At 48.0% G+C, this 24,235-nt stretch overlaps 1 protein-coding gene and 2 long non-coding RNA genes across 3 annotated transcripts in view; 1 reads left to right on the top strand and 2 right to left on the bottom strand.

Annotated features, from left to right (window-relative positions):
• LOC122934838 overlaps window positions 1-13,655 on the bottom strand; it is a 33,930-nt gene extending 20,275 nt beyond the window's left edge. Inside the window, exon 1 of the long non-coding RNA XR_006388694.1 lies at window positions 13,615-13,655. This is a non-coding gene — a long non-coding RNA (uncharacterized LOC122934838). The remainder of the gene's footprint in view (window positions 1-13,614) is intronic.
• LOC122934762 (gastrula zinc finger protein XlCGF57.1-like) overlaps window positions 1-24,235 on the bottom strand; it is a 956,305-nt gene that overhangs the window by 788,027 nt on the left and 144,043 nt on the right. The window lies entirely within an intron of this gene.
• Window positions 19,204-22,257, top strand: LOC122934830. The gene is made up of 3 exons (XR_006388683.1): window positions 19,204-19,392; window positions 21,584-21,718; window positions 21,795-22,257. It is a non-coding gene; the product is annotated as an uncharacterized LOC122934830 (long non-coding RNA).

Here is a 24,235-nt window from a genome sequence, read left to right on the forward strand (position 1 = left end):
GATTCGCTAACAGGGATGTTGGCATATGCCAGAGACTTTTGTAAGTCTTTAGCTGACACTCTAGGATTCTTCTTCACCTCATTGAGCAGTCTGCGCTGTGCTCTTGCAGTCATCTTTACAGGACGGCCTCTCCTAGGGAGAGTAGCAGCAGTGCTGAACTTTCTCTATTTATAGACCATTTGTCTTACCGTGGACTGATGAACAGCAAGGCTTTTGGAGATACTTTTATAACCCTTTCCCGCTTTATGCAAGTCAACAATTCTTAATCGTAGGTCTTCTGAGAGCTCTTTTGTGCGAGGCATCATTCATATCAAGCAATGCTTCTTGTGAAAAGCAAACCAAGAACTGGTGTGTGTTTTTTATAGGGCAGCTGTAACCAACACCTCCAATCTCATCTCATTGATTGGACTCCGGTTGGCTGACACCTCACTCCAATTATCTCTTGGAGATGTCATTAGTCTAGGGGTTCACATACTTTTTCCACCTGCACTGTGAATGTTTACTTGGTGTGTTCAATAAAAACATGGTAACATTTAATTATTTGTGTTATTAGTTTAAGCAGACTGTGATTGTCTATTGTTGTGACTTAGATGAAGATCAGATCACATTTTATGACCAATTTGTGCAGAAATCCATATCATTCCAAAGGGTTCACATACTTTTTCTTGCAACTGTATTTGCCATGGAAGGCGAGAATTTCGCCCCCATGGACACGCCTGACAACTAGGGCTGTCGAATATAATCGATGCAGCGATGCATCGCGATTCGACCCCCGGCGATTCTGCATCGATGCGGTTGCTTTAAATAATCGATGCATGTTGATGACGTCAGCGTCGTGTCCGCCGTGCAGCCGAGTCGGAAAAAAGTTTTTGGGCGCCTTCTTTCCCGCCTCCCGCTGACGTGTCAGAGGGGGTGGCCACAACATTGAGTGAGCCAGGTCTGACTGAGTGAGGAGGAGCCGGAGGCGTGGTTTCCGCGCATCTCCGGCTCCCAGTCAGACACTCAGAAGCAGGCGGCAGTGCGGACGTGCGGTGGCTGGCGGCGAGGTGAGTTTTGTCACCTATGAGTATGTAATATCTACCTCCAAAGCGCCTGCCACCTACACAGCATATACACCTACCGCCTGCCACCTACACAGCTCATATTGCCGCTTCTCATACCTTTGCCGCCCGCGCCATGTTTCTTCTTTATTTTTTTCGGTTGTGTCTCTTCTCTTCTTATTCTTCCCCTCCGTCTACAGTGGACGGAACTTTAGGTTCCGGGTCTATGAAAGGCGGTCAAACAGCGGCCCCTAGTGGCCAGTCTGGGAATGTCTACATTTATCTCACACTATTCAGGAGATTGCTCCCAGCAGGAGGTGATCCACACTGACAACTCTCAGCTAAGGGCAGGGATCTGAAACTGCTGGGGTGTCAGATTTACTGACAGTTACTGATCCTGCACCATCAGAGCCCCTTCACACGTGTATCAGTCCCTACTGAGAGGATGGTTATTGTGGATACAATGTAGCATACACAGGATCTATCAACCTGAAACCTCCAGGACTAACATACTGATGGTCTCTCAGGTTCTTTCACACTTGCGTTTTTCTTTTCCGGCATAGAGTTCCGTCCTAGGAGCTCAATACCGGAAAAGAACTGACCAGTTTTATCCTAATGCATTCTGAATGGAGAGCAATCCGTTCAGGAGGCATCAGTTCAGTCCCTCTTACGTTTTTTGACCGGAGAGAATACCGCAGCATGCTACAGTTTTCTCTCCTGCCAAAAATCCTGAACACTTGCCGGATCCAGCTTTAAACTTATATTGAAATGTATTAGTGCCAGATCCGGCATTAAAATTGCTGCATTGACGGATCCGTTCTTCCGATCTGCGCAGACCTTTAAATCTGTGAAAAAAATAAACACCGGATCCGTTTTTCCAGATGACACCGGAGAGACAGATCCGGTATTTCAATGCATTTGTCAGACGGATCCGCCTGACAAATGCATCCGTTTGCGTCCAGATTGCCGGAATCCTCTGACGCAAGTGTGAAAGTAGCATTAAGCACAGCCTCGAGCACCAATGTAAACTCTCTACCGCCGCCTACCATGTGCCATGTGGTAATAATCTTGATGCATCGTGATGCATCGCCGAATCGAATCGAATCGTGGACTTGATAATCGTAATCGCATCGAATCGTGAGACGAGTGAAGATGCGCAGCCCTACTGACAACTGAAGATAGTATTCACCAACGAACATAAAAAATTATGTTTGAGTAAGAACCAAATAACTTGACAAATAAAATCTTGAAAGTCCAGAGAAAAACCTCCGTATACCGAAAGAAACCACCTCAGGGCCGTAATTGCTAAGGGGTGGGGAATAACGGTGTACAGAGAAGTGACATCCGCTGTAATCCAAACTGAATCCGTATCCCATGAGACGCTGTTGAATGCCTGTAAGACAGACTTGGTATCTTGAAGATATCAAGGAACGAGGCTTATTATGGGCTGCAGCAAGCGGTCAACCCATCCAGATAATCTTTCCGAATAGGAGCCAATTCCAGCAACAATGGGTCTCATGGGAGGTGGAAACAGCGGTTTGTGTTTTTTAGGGACTGAATGAAAAATAGGTGTTACTGGGTATTTGACAAAAATCTAGTCTATTTGTTTTTGACTCAAAAAGCCACTTTCTAATCCCATATGCAACAAAGCAGAGAGCTTGGGTTGATAGGAGGGGGTGAGGTCAAGAGCCAACTTGCAGTGAGTGTCAGTCATTTAACATATTGAGATTCTTCTGTTTATAAATAGCTCGATCCATGACCAACACCGCACCTCGATCCATGACCAACACTGCACCTCGATCCATGACCAACACCGCACCTCGATCCATGACCAACACCGCACCTCGATCCATGACCAACACCGCACCTCGATCCATGACCAACACCGCACCTCGATCCATGACCAACACCGCACCTCGATCCATGACCAACACCGCACCTCGATCCATGACCACCACCGCACCTCGATCCATGACCACCACCGCACCTCGATCCATGACCAACACCGCACCTCGATCCATGACCACCACCGCATCTCGATCCATAACCACCACCGCACCTCGATCCATGACCACCAAAGCAACTCCTTCGCCAGCCCGTTTAATGATAATATCATCTCTCTTTTTTAATTCATGCAAAGAAATTACTTCACTAGGTTCTAAATTATTTTTTCCCTGTATATTTATATCATATGGACTCATGCAAAGCATACAAATCTCGTTCCACCCGCTCTTGGAAACAATCCAGGGCAGGTGAGCGAGATTGTATAGGATGGAAATCTCAATTGCAGATGAAAAATCATGTACATTTTCTTCCGCAAGTCGAGATTCCTGCAGACTCGATACATGACATAACTCCTGAAAAGAAAAAGATGAAATACACTGCCTGTCCAAAAAAAAAAGTCTCCATCTGGATTTAACTAAGCAAATAGTTATGAGCCTCCTATTGGATAATTACTTCATGGGCGATTATCTTTCAGCTGGCAATAAGTTATTTAACCCCAACTGGTGCAATGAGTTGCTTCTCATTTCTTAAACAACCACGTCGAAAGACACATCTCGTGGTCGTGGAAAAGATGTTAGTCTGTTTGAGAAGGGACAAATCATTGGCATGCATCAAGCAGAGAAAACAGCTAAGTAGATTGCAGAAACTACTAAAATTGGGTTAAGAACTGTTCAACGCATTATTAAAAACTAGAAGGATAGTGGGGACCCATCGTATTCGAGGAAGAAATGTGGCGGAAAAAAAATCCTGAATGATCGTGATTGGCGATCACTTAAACGTTTGGTGAAATCAAATCGAAGAAAAACAGTAGAACTCAGGGCTATGTTTAATAGTGAAAGTAAGAGCATTTCTACACGCACAATGCGAAGGGAACTCAAGGGATTGGGACTGAACAGCTGTGTAGCCGTAAGAAAACCACTAATCAGTAAGGCAAACCAGAAAAAAAGGCTTCAATTTGCTAGGGAGCATAAATATTGGACTCTGGAGCAATGGAAGAAGGTGATGTGGTCTGATGAGTCCAGATTTACCCTGTTCCAGAGTGATGGGCGCATCAGGGTAAGAAGAGAGGCAGATGAAGTGATGCACCTATCATGCCTAGTGCCTACTGTACCAGCCTGTGGGGCAGTGCTATGATCTGGGGTTGCTGCAGTTGGTCAGGTCTAGGTTCAGTAACAGTATGTGCTCCAAGAATGAGGTCAGCCGACTACCTGAACATACTGAATGACCAGGTTATTCCAGCAATGGATTTTTTCTTCCCTGATGGCACGGGCATATTCCAAGATGACAATGCCAGGATTCATCGGGCTCAAATTATGAAAGAGTGGTTCAGGGAGCATGAGACATCATTTTCACACATGGATTGGCCACCATAGTCCAGACCTTAACCCCATTGAGAATCTTTGGGATGTGCTGGAGAAGGCTTTGCGCAGCAGTCAGACTCTACCATCATCAGTGCAAGATCTTGGGGAAAATTAATGCAACACTGGATGGAAATAAATCTTGTGACATTGCAGAAGCTTATCGAAACAATGCCACAGCGAATGCGTGCCGCGATCAAAGCTAAAGGCTTTTTTTTGCTGGCGAATTTTTTTTTGGGCCAAGCAGTGTATTATCTCCAGCATTGCCACCATTTTCATTGGATATAGAATTGCAGTGAACAGTTTGTGTTGGAGGAGAATTTTTGTCCTCCAACTTCAAGAAATGTCTTTTAAGGGTGAAGTCACGAGCAAGGCGATTGACATCAATGATTGTCCGATAAAGATCAAAATGGCAGGTGGGTGAGAACGTCAGTCCCTTGGCCAATACATCGATTTGAGACAAAACAGTAGCTGAAATATTCACAACCTGGAAATCAGCTTTTGCCTTTTGTTGCGGGAAGGATATCGATTTGGTCTTGACGCGTCTCCGCTCGCTCTACATTTTTTGTATATTTCTTTTTGGACTTTTGAGTATCCATAGTCGACTCAGATGTCTTTTGTGTCTATAATCTATAGAGGCAGCACTTTCAGGAGCCGAATCCGAGGCGTCTGCATCTGCCGAGCTGAAACTCGTATAGAGCGACCACTTAGTTCACCCCTAAAAGCCGGACGCTCTAGCCATCCCCCCGACCCACTGCCAGCGAAGGAAAAAATAAGTACGGGAAGACTGTCGGTAGCTGCGGGCAGGGGACAGGGCTTCTCCCCCTCAGTAAGTCACTGAGTGACCAGTCTGCCGGCTCCAGTGACCGGAGGTGAGAGAAGCCTGTCAGTCAGCTTGTGATAGCAGCTCAATGCTACTGAACAGGAGGACATCCCTGGGTCCATCCAGGCCCTGCACCAGACGGAGGACAGGGAGCCAGGAAACCGGACTGTCCGGCCTAAAACTGGACGCCTGGCCACCTAGAAACGCAGCGAGTGAAGCACAAAAATCACAAAAACTGAGAAGTGCAGGATCCTGAAAGGTTTATTCCCATAATATAACGTAAGGTTCTATCGCTAGGACTGGTCATCAGTGTGCGGTAGGTGGGGGCTCGTCTCTATCAGGACCCCACTAATCCTGAGAATGAAGGGGCTGCAGAGCTGCTTTACTGCTGAATCTCCTCCACAGTCCCTGCTCATTAGAGCTCCGGCCTCCGCTGTGCAGGGACAGTGAGGAGAGGACACAGCGCTGCAGCCCCTTCATCTAGAAGAGGTTGTCCCCACCGAATATTGTATGCAGGGGGGCCGTATAATATTGTATGCAGGGGGCGGGCATTGTAATATTGTGCAGAGAGGGGGCCGAGTAATATTGGATGCAGGGGGGGTGCTGTGTGATTTTTGGATGCAGTGGGGGTCCTGTGTGATTTTTGTATGTGGGGGGGGGGTGCAGTGTGATTTGGTATGTGGGGGGGGCGCAGTGTGATTTTGTTTGCGGGCTGCTATCTGGGGGAGGCCACGTTGTATGTCACATGTTTTACTGAATAGAACAGGTTTTCATCTTCTCCGCACCCAATATTTATTCTTATATATTTTCTACTGTACACGTCGAAGTGAAAGCTGCTGATTTTACAGTTTTTAATAAAAACTTATTGTTGAACCAAAAAAAAATGTATTCTATATATTTATGTTAATTTCTCTATTTTTTTTATTACTAATTTTTTATTGCAGTTCTTCTGTATTCTCGGCGCTTGTAGCTGTGCATAGAGACGGGCGCAGACGTCTATAATGGTCAGTGTTGAGTGAAGCTTCAGGTGCTTCATTCAAAACTTGGGAGTAATACTGTACAGTGATTCGTCTCTGTACAGTATTAGAATGTATGGGCTCCGAGGAGCCAAAGTAAGTTATTCACAAAGTTGCGCGAGACCCCATTGAATAACTCGGGTAGTTGATTTTTAAAGTGGAAAAACACTTTAAAACTTGAAACAGAACTCGGCTTCGGTTCAGAGGTTCTAGACGGGACCGAAGCCGAATTCGGTTTCAAGTTCTAAAGTGTTTTTCCACTTTAAAAATCAACTACCTGAGTTATTCAATGGAGTCTCGCGCAACTTTGTGAATAACTTACTTCGGCTCCTCGGAGCCCATACATTCTAAGACTGTATGTAGTCTAATCACTGTACAGTATTAATCCGGCCTGTTTCAGTTTATTCGTTGTTTTCATTAAATTGAATGCTCAAAAAATGTTTTGTCTCACTCCCATTTCTTCTTGTTGCATGTTGATGCTCTACTTGGAACCTTGTTAAGATCCAGCCATGCTAAATAGGATTTTTTGCCATTTTTCAAGTGGTCTTAAACTTTGGATCAGGACTGTACCTCGGTGAGTGGGTATTTAAATATGGCGGCCGCTCGCAAGCACCATACCTGCTGGGTGCTGTTTTAACTAAGAAGACAGGGTGGCATTAGCAGGAGGTGCTCAAACCCACATGCAGTCGTGCATATATATAGGGGAGCAAATCCTGCACTTGTGGCCCGTTGCTAATGGCGATCCCCAGCAAAATGCATACGGTGGAGGATGCCCGCGGCGAACCACAAGTACCACAATAGACATCTCACACAAGGTAACAAGTGCGTATGTCAATCAATATAACAATATAACAAAACAATAACAAATACAGGTGCACTCTGCAGTCTCACTAAACCCTCAAACTGATTTTAAAATTGAGAGATTAGTCAACATGTCCTACGGAGTGTTAGGTCTCGGGCTACTTGAGAAACCTTGACGTGGTGCCCGGGCTTAGACATGTGCTGTTTTAACCCCTTAAGGACCCATGACGTACATGTACGTCATATCTTGACGGGACTTAAAGACCCATGACGTACATGTACCTCTCCATCAACACGGCCCGCAATTACCGCACTGGTTGGAACCTGTTTCTAAAATTTACCAGGGACCATCCCCAACAAGATACAGCCTTCATATCCTACATCATGGCTTTCATGGCCCATTGCCATGTCAACCTCAAGCTGGCGCCCAACACCATCCGCTTGTACCTAGCCGGGGCGCAACATTTCTTGGTTCTCCAGAATCCAGAGCATCGCTCGGCGTTCACATCTCAAGCCGTCAAGGCCACCCTCAGGGGCATTGAGAAAAGCAGTAAGGACTCAACTCCTTCCCGACGGCCGGTCCCCGGCGAACTGTTCAGGCAGCTGTCAGGCAACCCTAGATGGTAACCCTTTTGGCCCTCCCTTTAGTCTGGTCATCAAGGCCGCAATGTATTTAAGCTTCTACGGCTTCCTACGCCCAGGAGAATTCTCAGTTTCTTCCCAAAGGGCGACCTTCCTGAAGAAGAAGCAACTATCCTGGAGCCAGGATCACCTGGTGTTAAGCCTTCCTTCCACCAAGACATCCCAAACCGGTCCTCCCATACAGATTCGCTTCTTCGAGTCCAAAAACGCCTGGTGCCCGGTTCTGGTGCTCCGACGTCTCCTGAACTCCACGCCATCTCCAGATCCTGAATCTCCGTTGCTTCCATTCCAAGGGAAACCCCTATCCCCGCTTCAGTTCATTTCACACATCAGATCCCTGGCCGCAGGGTTGGGGGTGGACCCCAAAACAATATCTGGACATTCCTTCCATATCGGAGCCGCCTCGGCAGCTTCCAAGCACGGGACGCCTCTGCACGTCATACGTCACATGGGTAGGTGGAGATCTGCCCGTTTCTCCCGATACATTCCGGATCCGCAATCTGAAACCCGTCAAGTGTTCCGTTCCTTGGCTTTGTAACATATATTAAACTACAGCTCTTCCCCTACCCAGTGTCTTTTTGGCCCTCTTTTAGGCTGGCCCACGTCCCGTGGCTCCAGGCACACACCAGCCACTGTTAGGGCCCCTTCCCGTCACCTTACGGACCGTGGCCACAAGTAGTTAAGGCTGCATGCAGCCTGTATTTGTGGGCGGGGCCAGGTCTCCCTTCTTAAACCCCCACGGCCGATCCTCCTCACCACGCTCGTCTACACGCAACTTCCCCCCCCCCTTTTCTTTACTCTTACTAGGGTTGGCCCTCTTTTAGGCTGGCCCACGTCCCGTGGCTCCAGGCACACACCAGCCACTATTATCTCAATTTCAGTTAGTGTCAGTTTAGATTTCAGCACGAACGCACCATCTGTGTACGTGCCTTTTGCAACCACTGAGCACCGATCAGTAGTGTCCGTTACTGATCGCGTCTGCTCAGTTTGCGCTGCGAGTAATTTTTTTTTTTTTGCAGAATTTTTTTTTTTTAGAACTTTTCTTTTAAATGTAAATTTCACATTTATTACAAGCCCCTTCATGTGTGAAAACACTACATACACTTCTCACACTAAATAAAGGTTTACACGTTTCACACGTCACACCCCAATAAAATAAAAATGTCCCATTCATCCCAACGACTGTACTCAGCTGAAGAGGCATACGCTATGCTTGCCTCTGATACAGAGTCTGCCAGTGAGGAAGAAGAGGATGCCACTTTCCTCTACCCCCTCATCATCATCCGCTGATGAGGGACCCTTTAGAACAGGCATGCTCAACCTGCGGCCCTCCAGCTGTTGTAAAACTACATCTCCCACAATGCCCTGCTGTAGGCTGTTCGGGCATGCTGGGAGTTATACTTTCGCAACAGCTGGAGGGCCGCAGGTTGAGCATGCCTGCTTTAGAAGGTGCCACAGGGTAGCAGCGGAGGCAGCCCCCCAGAGTGAGCCCACATGGACCCCACCCCCTGACGATTATCAGAGTTCGTGGGCCACTCAGGAATTCTGATAGATTGTGCGGACTTAACTGAGCTAGATTTTTTCTAAATCTTCTCTGAAGATTTTGTAAATCTAATGGTGGCCCAAACCAACTTATACGCCCAACAATTCATTGCTCAGAACCCTAGTTCGCCATACGCTAGACCCCTAGGTTGGACCCCAGTAGATGCAGTAGAGATGATGACGTTTTGGGGACTTGTTCTGCATACGGGCGCAGTAAAGAAGCCAAACGTCAGACAATATTGGAGTTCAGACATCTTCTACCAGACTCCAGTTTACAGTCAGACCATGATCCGGAAGCCATTTGAATGGCAGCTGAAATCCATGTCTGCCAAAACCATATTTTGCACTTTGCCTGTAGAGGCCTGCTGTGCGCCAATACTGCAGACTACGAGCACATATGGGGTGTACGCAAAATGGGGAACATATACTGGGGTGCATTTTCTCCTTTAATCCCTTGTGTAAGTGAAAAATTGGGGTCTGCTAGTAATTTTTCATTTTTACAAATATGTGCTTTGAAATCCTCTCTCTAGTATTTTGGCCTTCTGTGAGACACCCGTTTGGTAATATGTACCCTTTCCACCACTTAAAATGTTCGTACAGGGGTGTAGTTTCTGGAATGGGGTCATTTTTGGGGGTTTCCACTCTAGGGCCACCTCTGGGTGTCTTCATATGCGACATAGCTGCCAATTACCATTCCAGCTACATCCTCTCTCCTAACCGCTATATGGTGCTCCTTCCACTCTGAAGCCTGCCGTGCGCCCATACATCATGTGGGGTGCATTTTGTCCTGTTACCCCTTGTGAAAGTGAAAAATGTGGGTGTAAAGCAATTGTTTCTGGAAAAAATTGTGTGTGGTAAACTGAGGTAGATTTGGTTAGCAAATGTTTGGCAAAAGAAAATCATTTCGAGGTTCGTCGACTAGTAACATGTCCGCTCCTGCCGCCACTGCAAACCCACCACAGCCAGACATCATCTCCTGCACCTTGTCCGTCATGTTCCACACGGTCACTGCTGCAACCAACTGCTACTACAACTGCAAAGCCAGACATCTTCTGCACCTGTATTACCGTCTGGTGTATGGGAAATAGACAGTTCACTGTGAGCAGGCTAAACTCCATGTCTGAAGAGGACCTCACCAGCAGGAGAACCTCTCTGTATATAACACATAGAAAAGGTCCGTCTGGTGTATGGGAAATAGACAGTTCACTGTGAGCAGGCTAAACTCCATGTCTGAAGAGGACCTCACCAGCAGGAGAACCTCTCTGTATATAACACATAGAAAAGGTCCGTCTGGTGTATGGGAAATAGACAGTTCACTGTGAGCAGGCTAAACTCCATACCTGAAGAGGACCTCACCAGCAGGAGAACCTCTCTGGAGATAACACATAGAAAAGGTCCGTCTGGTGCATGGGAAATAGACAGTTCACTGTGAGCAGGCTAAACTCCATGTCTGAAGAGGACCTCACCAGCAGGAGAACCTCTCTGTATATAACACATAGAAAAGGTCCGTCTGGTGTATGGGAAATAGACAGTTCACTGTGAGCAGGCCAAACTCCATGTATGAAGAGGACCTCACCAGCAGGAGAACTGATGGGGCCACATGCTGATCCTTCCTTTGACCATGATGATGGTGAGATCACAGGTTACCGCCAGAGTCTTGCAATCTGAATGTAGACTTTGATGGGAACATTTCACAGATAACTCTTGATGAATAGAACATTTGAGCCGATACACTTTTTTTCTCCTACTCTGAAAGGGAGACATTTCTCAGTGATTAGAGGCTCCTCTGCAGCATCATCTGAGCTCAGACCCTGTTCTCACAGGACTCGGGGTGAAGGGCGTCCATGATATGGATTCATGTTTTATGGTGATATTAAACAGTTAGGCCTCCTGCACACAAACGTTTTTTGTTTCCGTTTGGCAGAACGCTTTTTCAATTCCATATATGGAACCATTCATTTCAATGGGTCCACAAAAAAACGGAATGTACTCCGTATGCATTCATTTGCGTTTTTCATTTCAGTTCAAAGATAGAACAGGTCATATTATTGCCCGCAAATCATGTCCCGTGGCTCCATTCAAGTCAATGGAACTGTAAAATGAATGGATACAGAATGCATCCGTATGTTTTCCGTATTTGTTCCATTTTTTGCGGAACCGTCTATTAAAAATGTTATGCCCAGCCGAATTTTAGAATGTAATTACTGTATATGAAGATGAAAGCTGTAATGGCACCGGACGGGGTTAGAAGCAGAGTGTGCTTGGCGTGCATGCTGTACCCGCGTTCCCTGGATTTTGTGTGGCTGCCGTGGCCAACAACAGGTAGGGACTAGTGTTAGGGACCACTCATGAGGCGACCTTGACGTGGCGAGTGGCTTATTACGCTTTGGCCAAAATGTACACCAATGCCTTATTCAACATCCAGCATAAAGGCAGGGCAGAGTGCTGGTTGCAGAGTGCGATTGCTTTTGTGTTTTTACGTTTGTATCTGTATTTCGCCATAGCAATCTGCACCTGCTAGGGGTTGTGCGGGCTGAAACCCATCACATTTTTTTCTTTGTAGTATGTATTGGAGGCGTGGCCATCTCCAAGCAGTCAAGCACACCTGACCAGTTAGTACGCCCTGGCGGCTGGTTTTAAAGTCAGTATAAAACTGAGTCTGCTTATACAGCACCTACCAGTAGCCATTTGGCTCCAGGAGAAGTATATAGTGGGCTCAGCATGCATGTGAGTACTTGCATCCCTGGATCCGATGAAAGCTGTAATGGCACCGGACGGGGTTAAAAGCAGAGTGTGCCTGGCGTGCATGCTGTACCTGCGCTCCCTGGACTTTGTGTGGCTGTCATGGCCCATAAAAGGTAGGAACTAGTGTTAGGGACCACTCATGAAGGCGACCTTGACGTGGTGAGTGGCTTATTACGCTTTGGCCAAAATGTACACCAATGCCTTATTCAACATCCAGCATAAAGGCAGGGCAGAGTGCTGGTTGCAGAGTGCGATAGCATTTGTGTAATTACTGTATATGCCTTGTTTCCGTTCCTCAAAAAACGGAAACCAAACGGAAAAACGGAACGGAAACGGAGACAGGGCTGAAACAAAAAAATAATTTAAAAATGGACCGCAAAAGCATCCGGTCTTCTGCAGGAGGCCTTATAAGGATTAAAAATAAAAAAAAAGATTTTCTACCACTCATTAGAGATGTTCCGAACTATTCGCCGGCGAATAGTTCGGAACATCTCTAATGAGTGGTAGAAAATCTGTTTTTTATTTTATTTTATTCTAGCAATACAACCATTAGGAACCCAGCAGCTCTAAGTTGAATTCGTAATGCGATTAATATAACCTGCATTAATCGCATTGCGATTACAACTTTCTCAAATCCGACAGTACATTCTAGCATGGAGCTGTTCCCATGGTGAGGGGGACGCTCCATGAGCACGGAAGTCGGCAGAAGCTCTAAGTTGAAATCGCAATGCGATTAATTCAAGTTCTATAAATCGCATTGCGATTTCAACTTACCACACTCTACGTCAACTACGTAATTTTCCATGGGGTTTTGCCATGGATCCCCCTCTGGCATGCCACAGTCCAGGTGTTAGTCCCCTTGAAACAACTTTTCCATCACTATTGTGGCCACAAAGAGTCCCTGTGGGTTTTCAAATTCGCCTTCCTATTGATGTCTATTGCGGTTCGCCACATCACTACCACTCATCTGTTCCACTTTATTGGGCAAAATTAATTGTAATGGATCACATACCACAAAGGGTTAAGAAGGTCCTTACGGAGTATGGAGTTTGGCCAATTCACTTTGAATCTGCTAAATCCCATCGTAGTTCCGGACCTGACCACCAGGGGGCTGAGAGGCCAGTACCAGGCATGGGACATAGACGGCTGCTATAGAGTTGGCATTCCCCATAAGGCATCATTCACACGTCCGCAATGTGTTTTGCGGATACACGGAGACACGGATCCGCAAAACACGGAAAGCGGCAATGTGCGTTCCGCATTTTGCGGACCGCACATTGCCGACATAATAGAATATGCCTGTTCTTGTCCGCAATTGCGGACAAGAATAGGACATGTTCTATTTGTTTGCGGAAACGGAAGCACGGATGCGGAAGTGCGGATCCGCAAATGTGGATGCGGACAGCACATTCCGTCCCCATAGAGAATGAATGGGTCCACACCCTTTCCGCAAAATTGCGGAAAGGATGCAGACCCATTTTGCGGACGTGTGAATGGAGCCTAAGGACCAGGTCCGTACCCTGTATGGAGTTTAGAGAGCTGGCTATTTCCCATACTGCAAAAGGACCAGGTGTCTGGAGTTAAGACACAACCATTGTAATAAACCCAGAACCAAGTCCCACATTCCCCGACCAATAACTGACCTGCAGATCTCACCTCCTGGGGCTGCAGGACCTGCGATGACGTCACACTGGTCACATGAAAGGAAGTGTTACACACTAGTGCTACCTCTACTGCTTTACTCCTCCCCTCATGTGACCGATCACATGACCAATCCATGACATCATCAAAGGTCCTGAAGTCGACTCACAAGGATATTAAATCGTTAATTTCTAACGATAATTTGTTTTCCCTTAGTCCTAACAGTGGCACAGATGGGGTATTCTGCCCCTGTGGACTGGTTAGGACAGGTGGAAGTTTAATGAACAAATAAAAAACACTGGCATGTACACGCCCTCCCTGCCCCCAATAAAGAGGGGTGTAGCCCTCATGCAGTTGTGTAATAACAAGTAGACAAAAAATACTAATAATAATAATAATAATAATAATAAACAAGGGGGGGAAATTTGTGTGCCACTGTTAGGACTAAGGGAAAACAAATTATCGTTAGAAATTAACGATTCCCTTACGTCCTAACCAGTGGCACAGATGGGGATTTAGCAAGTAGAAACCCCCATGGGAGGGTCCTCATGCCTGGCGGAAGATAACACTGTCCGGCCAAATGAGGAATAACCATGTATTCTAGTATCCACTCTATAGTGTGAGATAAAAGTGGAGTGAGAACTCCAAGAAGCTGACTTACAGATCACATCCAATGGGATCGAGCTTCTCTCTGCAAAAGAAGTGGCCACTGCTCGAGTAGAGTGGGCCCTTACAAATTCAGGGGGCTCCGAGCCCTGAGACATATAGGACTCCCGAATTGCCTCTTTAATCCAGCGACTGATGGAGGGCTTAGAGGCTTTCCTCCCCTTATGGGTACCGGAAAAAAGGATAAGGAGCGTTCCAGGTAAATCCTAAGACATCTCGCAATGTCGAGGGTATGGAGCCCTCTTTCCTCAGAGGAGGGGGATGGAGCCAATGTTGGTAGGGAGATCACCTGGTTAATATTATCAAAGGAGGGAACCTTTGGGATGAAGGTAGGTAAAAATTTGAGGAGTACCCGATCCTGCAGGAACTTTGTATAAGGCTCAAAGGCAGAAAAAGCCTGGAGTTCCCCAACTCGCTTTGCAGAGGTAACAGCCAACAAGAAGGTGATCTTCCAGGTTAGAAACCTGAATCCCGCCTCCTCTAGGGGCTCAAAGGGGGGAGATAATAACCCCCTGAGCACGACCGATAAATCCCAAACCGGGATGGGTCTGATTACTGTAGGCTTTAATCTTGAGGCTCCCTTCAGGAATCTCTTGATAAGGGGGTCTTGAGAAACAGCTCTGTTGAGACAAGCAGAGATTGCTGAGATCTGCACTTTAAGGGTAGCGGGTGATAGCCCCCTGTCCAGACCGTCCTGTAGAAACTGTAGGATCATCGGGATGGAAGCTTCAGCGGATGTTTGCTGATGCCTAGCACACCAGGACGAAAAAATCTTCCAGATTCTGGAGTAGGCCTTGTTGGTCGCTTCTGATCTGGAGTGCTCCAGGGTTCTCAAGACAGACCCCGATAGCCCTTCTATCCTTGGAAGGGACTGATCAACCTCCAGGCTGTCAGGTTGAACATTTGAAGATTTGAGGAGACCTGGGTGCCCCCCGACACCAGTACTCTCTCTGGGGGAAGCCTCAGAAATTGACCCCGACTCATCTGTAGGAGTTGGGTAAACCAAGCTCTTTTCGGCCAGTATGGGATAATGGCGATAACTGACGCTTGGTCCTGCCTGATTTTCATCAAGACCCTTGGTATCAAGGAAATTGGAGGGAAGATGTAGGCCAGCCTGAACCTCCATGGGATTGACAGTGCATCTATTGCCACCGGGTTGTCCTCCCTGTAAAGGGAGCAATACCTCTCCACCTTGGTGTTGAACCTCGTTGCCATGAGATCGATCTCTGGCATGCCCCACCTGAGTGTTATCTCCTTGAAGACCTCTGGATGAAGTGACCATTCTCCGGTTGGAAGACCTCGGCTCAGGCAATCCGCAATCACATTGTGAACTCCGCGAATGTGAACGGCTGATAAGTGGGTGAGGTTCAGTTCTGCCCAATCCAAAATCACCCCTATCTCTCTCAGGAGACTTTGTGACCTCGTGCCTCCCTGCTTGTTGATATAAAACACAGCGGTCATGCTGTCTGACTGTACCTTCACTGCCTTCCCTCGGATGATGGGAGCAAAATGAAGAAGAGCTAGTCTGATTGCTCTGATCTCCAGGAGATTTGATGACAATAACCTCTCCTGAGGTGTCCAAGTTCCCTGGACTGTTTTGTCCTGAAGATGCGCACCCCAGCCTACTAGGGATGCGTCTGAAGTAAGTATGATCCAAGAGGGCTGGATCAGGGACTTGCCGTCCATGAGGTGGGACCACCACCTCAGAGAGGATCGGACTTTGTAAGGCAGGGAGAGCACGGAATTGAGTCCTACCGGACTGTGATTCCACTTGGCTAATACTTCCGACTGGAGCGGACGTAGATGCCATAATGCCTCTGCGGTTGAAGACATTAGTCCCAACATCCTCATCCACGTTCGGATTGTTACCTGTTTTGGTACAGAGAGGGAACGGGCTGTCTGTTGTACGGTTTGCCTTCTTTCGGGAGTGAGATGAATCGTCATCCTGACTGAATCCACCATGAACCCCAGGAACCTTACTGAGGTGGCTGGTTGGAGTTGGGATTTGTCCCAATTGATTATCCATCCTAACAGATGTAGGAATGTAACAGCCTGTTGGATGTGTTGGGACAGGATCGCTTGGGAAGGAGCTCTGAGGAGCCAGTCGTCCAGGTATGTTACTATGCTCAAGCCTTGAAGTCTTAGTGCGGCCACCACAGAGACCACCACTTTGGTGAAAGTGTGTGGGGCTGAAGAAATCCCAAACGGGAGGGCCACAAACTGAAAATGCTTTAGGACCCCCCCGATGTTTACCGCGATCCTTAAGAATCTTCTGGACCCAGGATGGATGGGAATATGGAGATAAGCATCCTTGAGGTCCAAGGTTGCCAGGAAATCTCCCGGCATAAGAAGATTGGTCACTGACTGGATAGTTTCCATACGGAACTTCTTTTGTCTTATGAAACGGTTGAAAAACCTCAGATCTATAATCATTCTCCACTCTCCGGTACTCTTGGGTACCAGGAAAACTGGGGAGTAGATACCTGTTCCCCTCTCTTGGAGAGGAACCTCCTCTAAGGCCCCCTTCTGGAAGTATTCTAGTACGTAACTTTCTAGAATCTTCTGCTTGTTGCTGGGAAGAAGCCTTGTCTGGACAAATTTGTCCAGAGGCCGACTGCTCAAGTCTACCAGGTAGCCCTGAGAAATTACACGCAGGACCCAACTGTCCTGGATATGATCCTGCCAACAAGGTAGAAAATGTTGTAGGCGACCGCCTACGGGAATGTGGGGAGAAGGGGGCCCGAGATTTCCAGTCAGACCGGCTAAATACCAAGAGCCTCGAGGAGGCCCGCAATCAGAGCGCCGAGGACTTCTTGGGGGGTCTAGAACCCCGAGAGGATTTTCCTCCTCTATGGAAACCCCAATTCCTCTGGGGTCTGGGTTGCGGTTCCGCTCTGGAACCATACCCCCTGCCCCGACCACGAAAGGACTGCTGGGGAAGGGACTTGCCCTTCTTGTCCGACAGCCCCTCCATTATTTGGTCCAGCTCTGCACCAAAAAGCTTGCCGGGTTCGTACGCCATGGCACACAGATTGTGCTTTGAGGTCGTATCGGCCTTCCAGGGTTTCAACCACAGCGGACGCCTGCCCGCGGTTGAAAGGGCCATCGACTTAGATGCCAGCTTCAGTTGTTGTGGAGCTGCGTCGCACAAATAATCAATGGCAAGGCTGGCCGTCTTGCATGAGGCCAGAATGTCGTCCCTAGAGACCCCATGGTCCAGGTCAGACTCAATTTGGGAGAACCTTGTTTTCAGAAAATTCGCCACTTCGGACGACGCAATCGCGACTGAGGCGGAGGCGGAGGCCGAGGAATAGGCGTGCCTAAGGGCGCAGTCCGCCTTCCGGTCCATCGGATCCAACAAACTTGACCCGTCGTCTGAAGGGATCAGGGTCCTCCTGGATAATTTTGCAATTGCCATGTCCACCTTCGGGACAGGCCCCCAGGAGGATACCTGATCCTCCCTGACCGGGAACACGGCCTTGAACCTTTTGGTCAACACTGGACCCTTTTCTGGCTTTCTCCACTCTGTTTTCATCAGAGACAGGAGAGAATCATCCGCTTTAAAGGCCCTAGGCCCCCTAGAGGCAGAGGATGAGGCTTCCCCCGGGTCAACGTCCTGGTCCCCCGACCGGACGGACTTTAGTAGCCGCTGGGCCTTCTCCAGCGGGAAAAAATAGGAAAATCCATCCTCCTCGTCAGAGGAGGAGGCGGAACCTTCCCTCGCCTCCTGACCCCCCGAGACCTCCATCGCACGATGGGGGGAGGAGGGACGATGACGCTTGGCGACCAGGGCGTTCTTCAATTCCTGGATGGAGGCGTTGACCTGGGTCATGTTGGACTCCATGTATCCCTTCACCCAATCAACCACGTCGTGGACAGATGGCTCCAACTGGGGGATTGACTTGGCCCTACAGGGTGGGCAGCGGGAGAAGTCGTAAGAGTCCTCCAGGACAATCTGGCAGTCATGGCACTGCAGATGACGCCTCTTGCCCGCGGATTTCCTGCCGGGGTCTCGCTCTCCGTCACCGGTCGACGACATGGCTGAAAATTAAAGAAACATGAATTTAGCAAAATTCAAGGAAACAAAGCTTAATCGCAAGTTTCAGGATCTTTACCCAGAAGATCCTAACAAGCTTTTTTATAGAAATAACGATTTTCAGCACAGAGGTAGCAAGACTCTCTAGCACCAAACACCAAACCACACTCAAGGTTGACAGCAAGCTGCGCTCCAGGAGACTGAACTTGGAGCTTCACCAAGTTTAAATAGGTCGTTTGGCGCCAAAAAAGAAAGTCCCGCCCACAAAGGGGGCGGGGTAATCTTAAGGTTTATAACCTGGTCTACAATGACCAAAACATAACTATGAGCCCCAGAAAGGGAACCTAAACATTCAAAAGGGCCCCCCACGGCCCTAAATAATCAAAAAGACCAATCCCGGCAGCGCAGCAGCGCTCCGGAGACAGACCCGGAAGTGACGTCACCCGACGTCACTTCCGCAAGATGGCGGCGCCCAGCAAAACATGCGGACGCCGCTACCGCCGCTCCAGCAGCTCCTGCTCCTGCCCCGGCCACACCACACGCAAAGAGGTAAGCCCAAGCGTGATAGGGCTCAGCAGGAGCGGAAACTTAGCCAAGGCCCGAGCCTCCGGCCGCATAGAAGGAGCGGCTTAGTTCCCCAAGGGAACAAAAATATCACAAAACGGGGGAAAATAATACACTCTCCCCCCCGAGAAGGGGGGGGGGGGAGTGCACCACCCGTCCCGTCCTGTCCGCAGGACAGAAAAAAACACAACTGCATGAGGGCTACACCCCTCTTTATTGGGGGCAGGGAGGGCGTGTACATGCCAGTGTTTTTTATTTGTTCATTAAACTTCCACCTGTCCTAACCAGTCCACAGGGGCAGAATACCCCATCTGTGCCACTGGTTAGGACGTAAGGGAATCTGCAGATTAGTTAGGTTAGATGCTATTTCCTAGGCAGCTAAAGGACCTCTGATGATGTCATGCCCATGTGACCAGACTCGAGTAGGCGGAGCCAGTCTGGAATCTGCAAGAAGCACAGTTGATTTCCCGGGCTTTTGAGTGGTTTGATCTGGTGAGGACAAGGGCAGAAGCAGGTGAGCTTTTTGCTTGGTGGGTGTATGTAATACTCTGCAGGGGGCCTATAGAGTTAGTCTGGAGTCTGCAAGAAGCACAGTTGACCGGGCGCGCTTGCTGGGGATGTACTGTTCGATGCCAAGGCGCCCGGTAAAATGTACTAGGGACTCGTCTATGCAGATGTTTTGATTGGGGGTATACGCATCTGCAAATCTGGATGACAAATGGTCTATGAGGGGCCGAATTTTGTGGAGCCGGTCATAAGCAGGGTGGCCTCTTGGATGACAGGTGCTATTGTCCGTAAAATGCATAAAGCACATGATGGCCTCAAAACGCGCCCTGGACATTGCAGCAGAGAACATGGGCATGAAATGTATTGGGTCTTTAGACCAATATGACTGCAATAAACTTTTTTAGTTAGACCCCTGCTGAGGAGAAGGTCCAACAAAATTTTAAACTCTGAAACTGTGACTGGTTTCCACCGGAAAGGCTGGGCATGGAAGCTTTCCGGATTGGCGGTAATAAACTGTGTGGCGTAGCGGTTGGTTTCTGCCACAACTAGGTCATAGAGATCCGCGGTGAAGAACAGCTCAAAAAACTGAAGGGCCGATCCTAAATGAGCCGTCTCCACGTGAACTCCAGACTGGGCGGTGAAAGGGGGCAATACGGGTGCGGCGGAATCAGGGGATGGCCAATTAGGATTTGCCAGCACCTCTGGGAGACTAAGGGTTCTACGGGCCTGTGAACATGGTGGCTGCGACAGGGGAGTTAATGCACGTGCCACCGTACCAGCTTGAACTGCCCTTCTGGTGCTCGCCACTTCACCAGGGAATACGTCAGTGCTGGTAGAAGGTCCAGGATGTGCTGCGCTGCTGGTGTATGCCGCACCATAAGCAAGATCAGAGCTAGCACCACTCTGCTGCAAATGAGGCTCATCATGCGGGGTATGCAGAACCCTGACATGGGATCGGGTACGCCTGACCGTAGCAGGGACCTCAACCTCATCATCTTCGCTAGCGGTTAGAGTGCCACTGCTGTCTACAGGTTCATATTCTGAACCACTGGATTCAGCGGGTGAGGCGTCCCCATCGCTTTCATCCATCACGGCCAGAATCCTGTAGGCCTCTTCAGCGGAATACCCCTTGTTTGACATTTTGGGTTCACTAAATTTAGGGGGTATTTCTCTGAGACTACCCGGGAAAAAGAGCAAACCTGCCTAGTAGAAAGGAGTGCTTGCAAAGTAAAGCTGCAATCGCTAATAAAGACCCAAAAAGCTCAAAAGTGATCTTTATAGCGCCGCAGCGATTTTACGGTGTTTTTGCAGTGATCAGAAAAAAATAAATTCTGTCACTGCGGTTGGGTGGACTGAACGCAAGTGTGCGCACAAGATCAGGCCTGATCGGGCGAACACTGCGTTTTTTGTAGAACCTAAGGTGACCCTAATGTACTGATATAGATCTGATTGCGATCAGTCTTGATCACTTACAGATACTATATAGTACTAGTGCTGATTAGCGACAGCAATGACGCTAATTAGCGACTAATCAGTGACTGCAGTGGGCTGGGCGCTAACTACCTGGCAGGGATGAGGGACCCTTACAGGGGGGGTGATCCGTGACCGGGGGGTGGATAAGGGGGCGATCAGGGAGTCTAATATGGGTGATCAGGTGCTAAATATGGGGTTAATAAATGACAGGGTAATATCTAATGTGTAGTGTGGTGATTTGGTGCTACTTAGAGAGCCGCCTGTGTCCTCTGGTGGTCGATCCAAGCAAAAGGGGCCACCAGAGGACCAGGCAGCAGGTATATCAGACGCTATTTTGAAAATAGCGTCTGACATAACCATTTCATTGGTCGATTCAAAAAGCCACAGCCTGCCAGCAAATGATCGCGGCCGGCAGGCTGCAGGTGATCCTGTGAACACGCGCTCCTGTGAGCGCGCGTTCACAGGAAACCTCGGCTCACGCGAGATGACTCCAATCGGCGTTAGTGTAGCCTGAGAGTGCCGCAGCAATGACGCCTTTCAGCGTTAGGTGTGCGGCAAGCGGTTAAAAGCATGTATTTTGTGGAAGTGTGATTTTTTTTTTTTTTTTTAAATATGGAAATGTTTAATAAACTGATGGCCACTTGAACTATTTAAATGAACATTTTGATAGAAATATGACCTGGATAAGAGCAAGACATTCATTTTTGAGGCTAATTTTTTTGCAGGTGCAGGGTCTGGTCATATCGGAGGCAGACAACAATAGGGGTTGACACGCGTTACCAGAAAGATACCTGGTGGTGATGTTTCCTGAGAACATCGAGCCTTAGGGAAAACGCTAAAGAATGGATATTGTATGAAAGGTAATTTTTTTTTTATATTTGCCTAGTAAATTTTTCAGGTTTATATATTCACTTTTTTCCCTTTATTTTTAAACAGGTTTCAGTTGGCTTCTTACATTTGCTTTCTTGAAGATTGAATGGATCAAGTCACCTCGTTCACAACATCATATGCTTATATTCTGTCATTTTTTTTTTTTACCCTTGTTATGCACTTGTCATCTTAATTTTTATTTCGTTATGCACATGGATTGAGCATCTCTTTATCCCCTTAACGACATGTGACATAAATTTGCGTCAACATGCCAGTAAGAAGATATGGAGCAGATTATGTGTAAGTAACCATAGGAAGAAAACGAAATGATGTTCGGCTCCAAAAAACAAGCAAACTTTTTTTATTTCATTCGGTTTAAAAATCCAGACAAATACAAGGCAAATGGTCCACGCTATATCATTATTATTTATTATTTAAGCGCCATTCATTCCATAGCGCTGTATATATGATAAGGGGTGCACATATATAACACAGACAATTGCACTAATCATAAACAAGATGAGTTACAAACTGGTACAGAAGGAGAGAGGGCCCTGCCCGCGAGGCTTACAATCTACATGGTATGGAAGAAGGACACAGTAGGTGCGGGTGAAGCAGGTCATGGCGGTATAGAGGCAGCAGGGTCACTGGTTGGAGGCTTGTCTGAAGAGGTGGGTTTTCAGGTTTCTTTTGAAGGATTCCACTGTAGGTGAGAGTCTGATATGTTGGAGTAGCGAGTTCCAGAGTATGGGGGATGCATGGGAGAAATCTTGGAGGCAATTGTGGGAACAGGTGATAAGAGGAGAGAAGGAGGTCTTGTGAGGATCGGAGAGTGCGTGTGGGGATGTATCGGGAAAGTAGCTCAGAGATGTAGGGAGGGGACAGGTTATGGACGGCCTTGTATGCGTTTGTCAGTACTTTGAAGTGAATTCGTTGGGCAATGGGGAGCCAGTGAAGGGATTGGCAGAGGGGAGAGGCAGAGGAGTAATAAGGTGAGAGGTGGATTAGTCCGGCAGCAGAGTTGAGGATAGATTGGAGGGGTGCGAGGGTGCTAGATGGAAGGCCACAGAGGAGGATGTTGCAGTAGTCTAGGCGGGAGATAATGAGGGCATGTACGAGCATTTTCGCAGATTCAAAGTTAAGGAAAGCACGGATGCGGGAGATGTTTTTGAGTTGGAGGCGGCAGGTGGTGGAAAGGGCTTGGATGTGCGGTCGGAAGGAAAGGGCAGAATCAAAGGTCACTCCAAGGCAGCGGACTTGGTTGACCGGGGAGAGTGTGCAGCCATTGAGAGTGTGGAGTCGTCCTTCTTCCTGTCGGCGGACAGAAAACTCGCGCAGGCACAGTACCGCCTGCGCGATCATCAAGCTCCTGAGGGCAACAGCTTCAAAAGTCTCACTGAGCATGCGCTGAGCCCAGTGATGTAACCTGAGCGCTGTTGCCCTGAGGAGGTTGATGATCGCGCAGGCGGTACTGCGCGTGCGCAAGTCTTCTAGCCGACAGGAAGAAGGACGGGGCATTTCTAGAAGATAGACTATGACGTGGGGAGGGGGCGGAACAGTTTGTCGGGCTGTGGGAGGTTATTTGAGGATCAGGAGGCGTTCTTAGGCACTGCAGGGGGGCGTCACTGGGCACCGGAGAGGGGGAAAAACGCCCCTCTGGGCACCTTGGAGCCTCATTAGCATATCATAAAAAACGCTTTTATATCAAAAGGACAAAACGAAATAAAGTAAAAAGATGACTTCTGGAAATAATGTACTTTAGTGAACATAGCGATGGTGCCAGCTTAAAATGTTAAAAGCAGGTGACAGATTCCCTTTAACACGTTCAGGACCTTGGACGAGTATACTCGTCCTGGAGCGAGGGTACTTAGCGCACCAGGACGAGTATACTCGTCCTGGCATTAAACATATCCGTACGGACCGCGGTATGGAAAGGGTTGTCAGGGAGCTCCACCCCTCTGCCATCTGGGGGCTGCTGTGCCTTTGCAGCCCCCAGATGGATGGGGGGACAGAGGGAGGGAGCTTCCCTCCTTCCCCGTCTGCTTAGTTGTGACGGGGAAGGTCCCCATGGCAACAGGACGCCTTCTCAGGCGTCCTGCTGTCCATGGTGCTGAACAGATCTGTGCTAAAAGCATAGATCTGTTCAGTGTAAGTAAAATACAGTACAGTAGAATATATATTGTACTGTACTGTATTATACAGACATCAGACCCACTGGATCTTCAAGAACCAAGTGGGTCTGGGTCCCAAAAATGTAAAAAAAAAAAATAAAGTGAAAAAAAGTAAAGATAATAAAATCACATTTATCACTGAATAAAAATTTAAAAAATAAAATACACTACACATATTGGGTATCGCCGCGTCCGTAACGACCTGATCTATAAAACGGTCCTGTTTAGTTTCCCCGCACGGTGAACTCCATAAAGATATCAGGAAATTGAAATTTTGCCCACCTTACTTCCCAAAAAAAGGTGATAAAAGTGATCAAAAGAGTCGCATGTACGCCG

The sequence above is a fragment of the Bufo gargarizans genome, chromosome 4 (assembly GCF_014858855.1).
Source record: "Bufo gargarizans isolate SCDJY-AF-19 chromosome 4, ASM1485885v1, whole genome shotgun sequence".
NCBI classification, from domain to species: domain Eukaryota; kingdom Metazoa; phylum Chordata; class Amphibia; order Anura; family Bufonidae; genus Bufo; species Bufo gargarizans.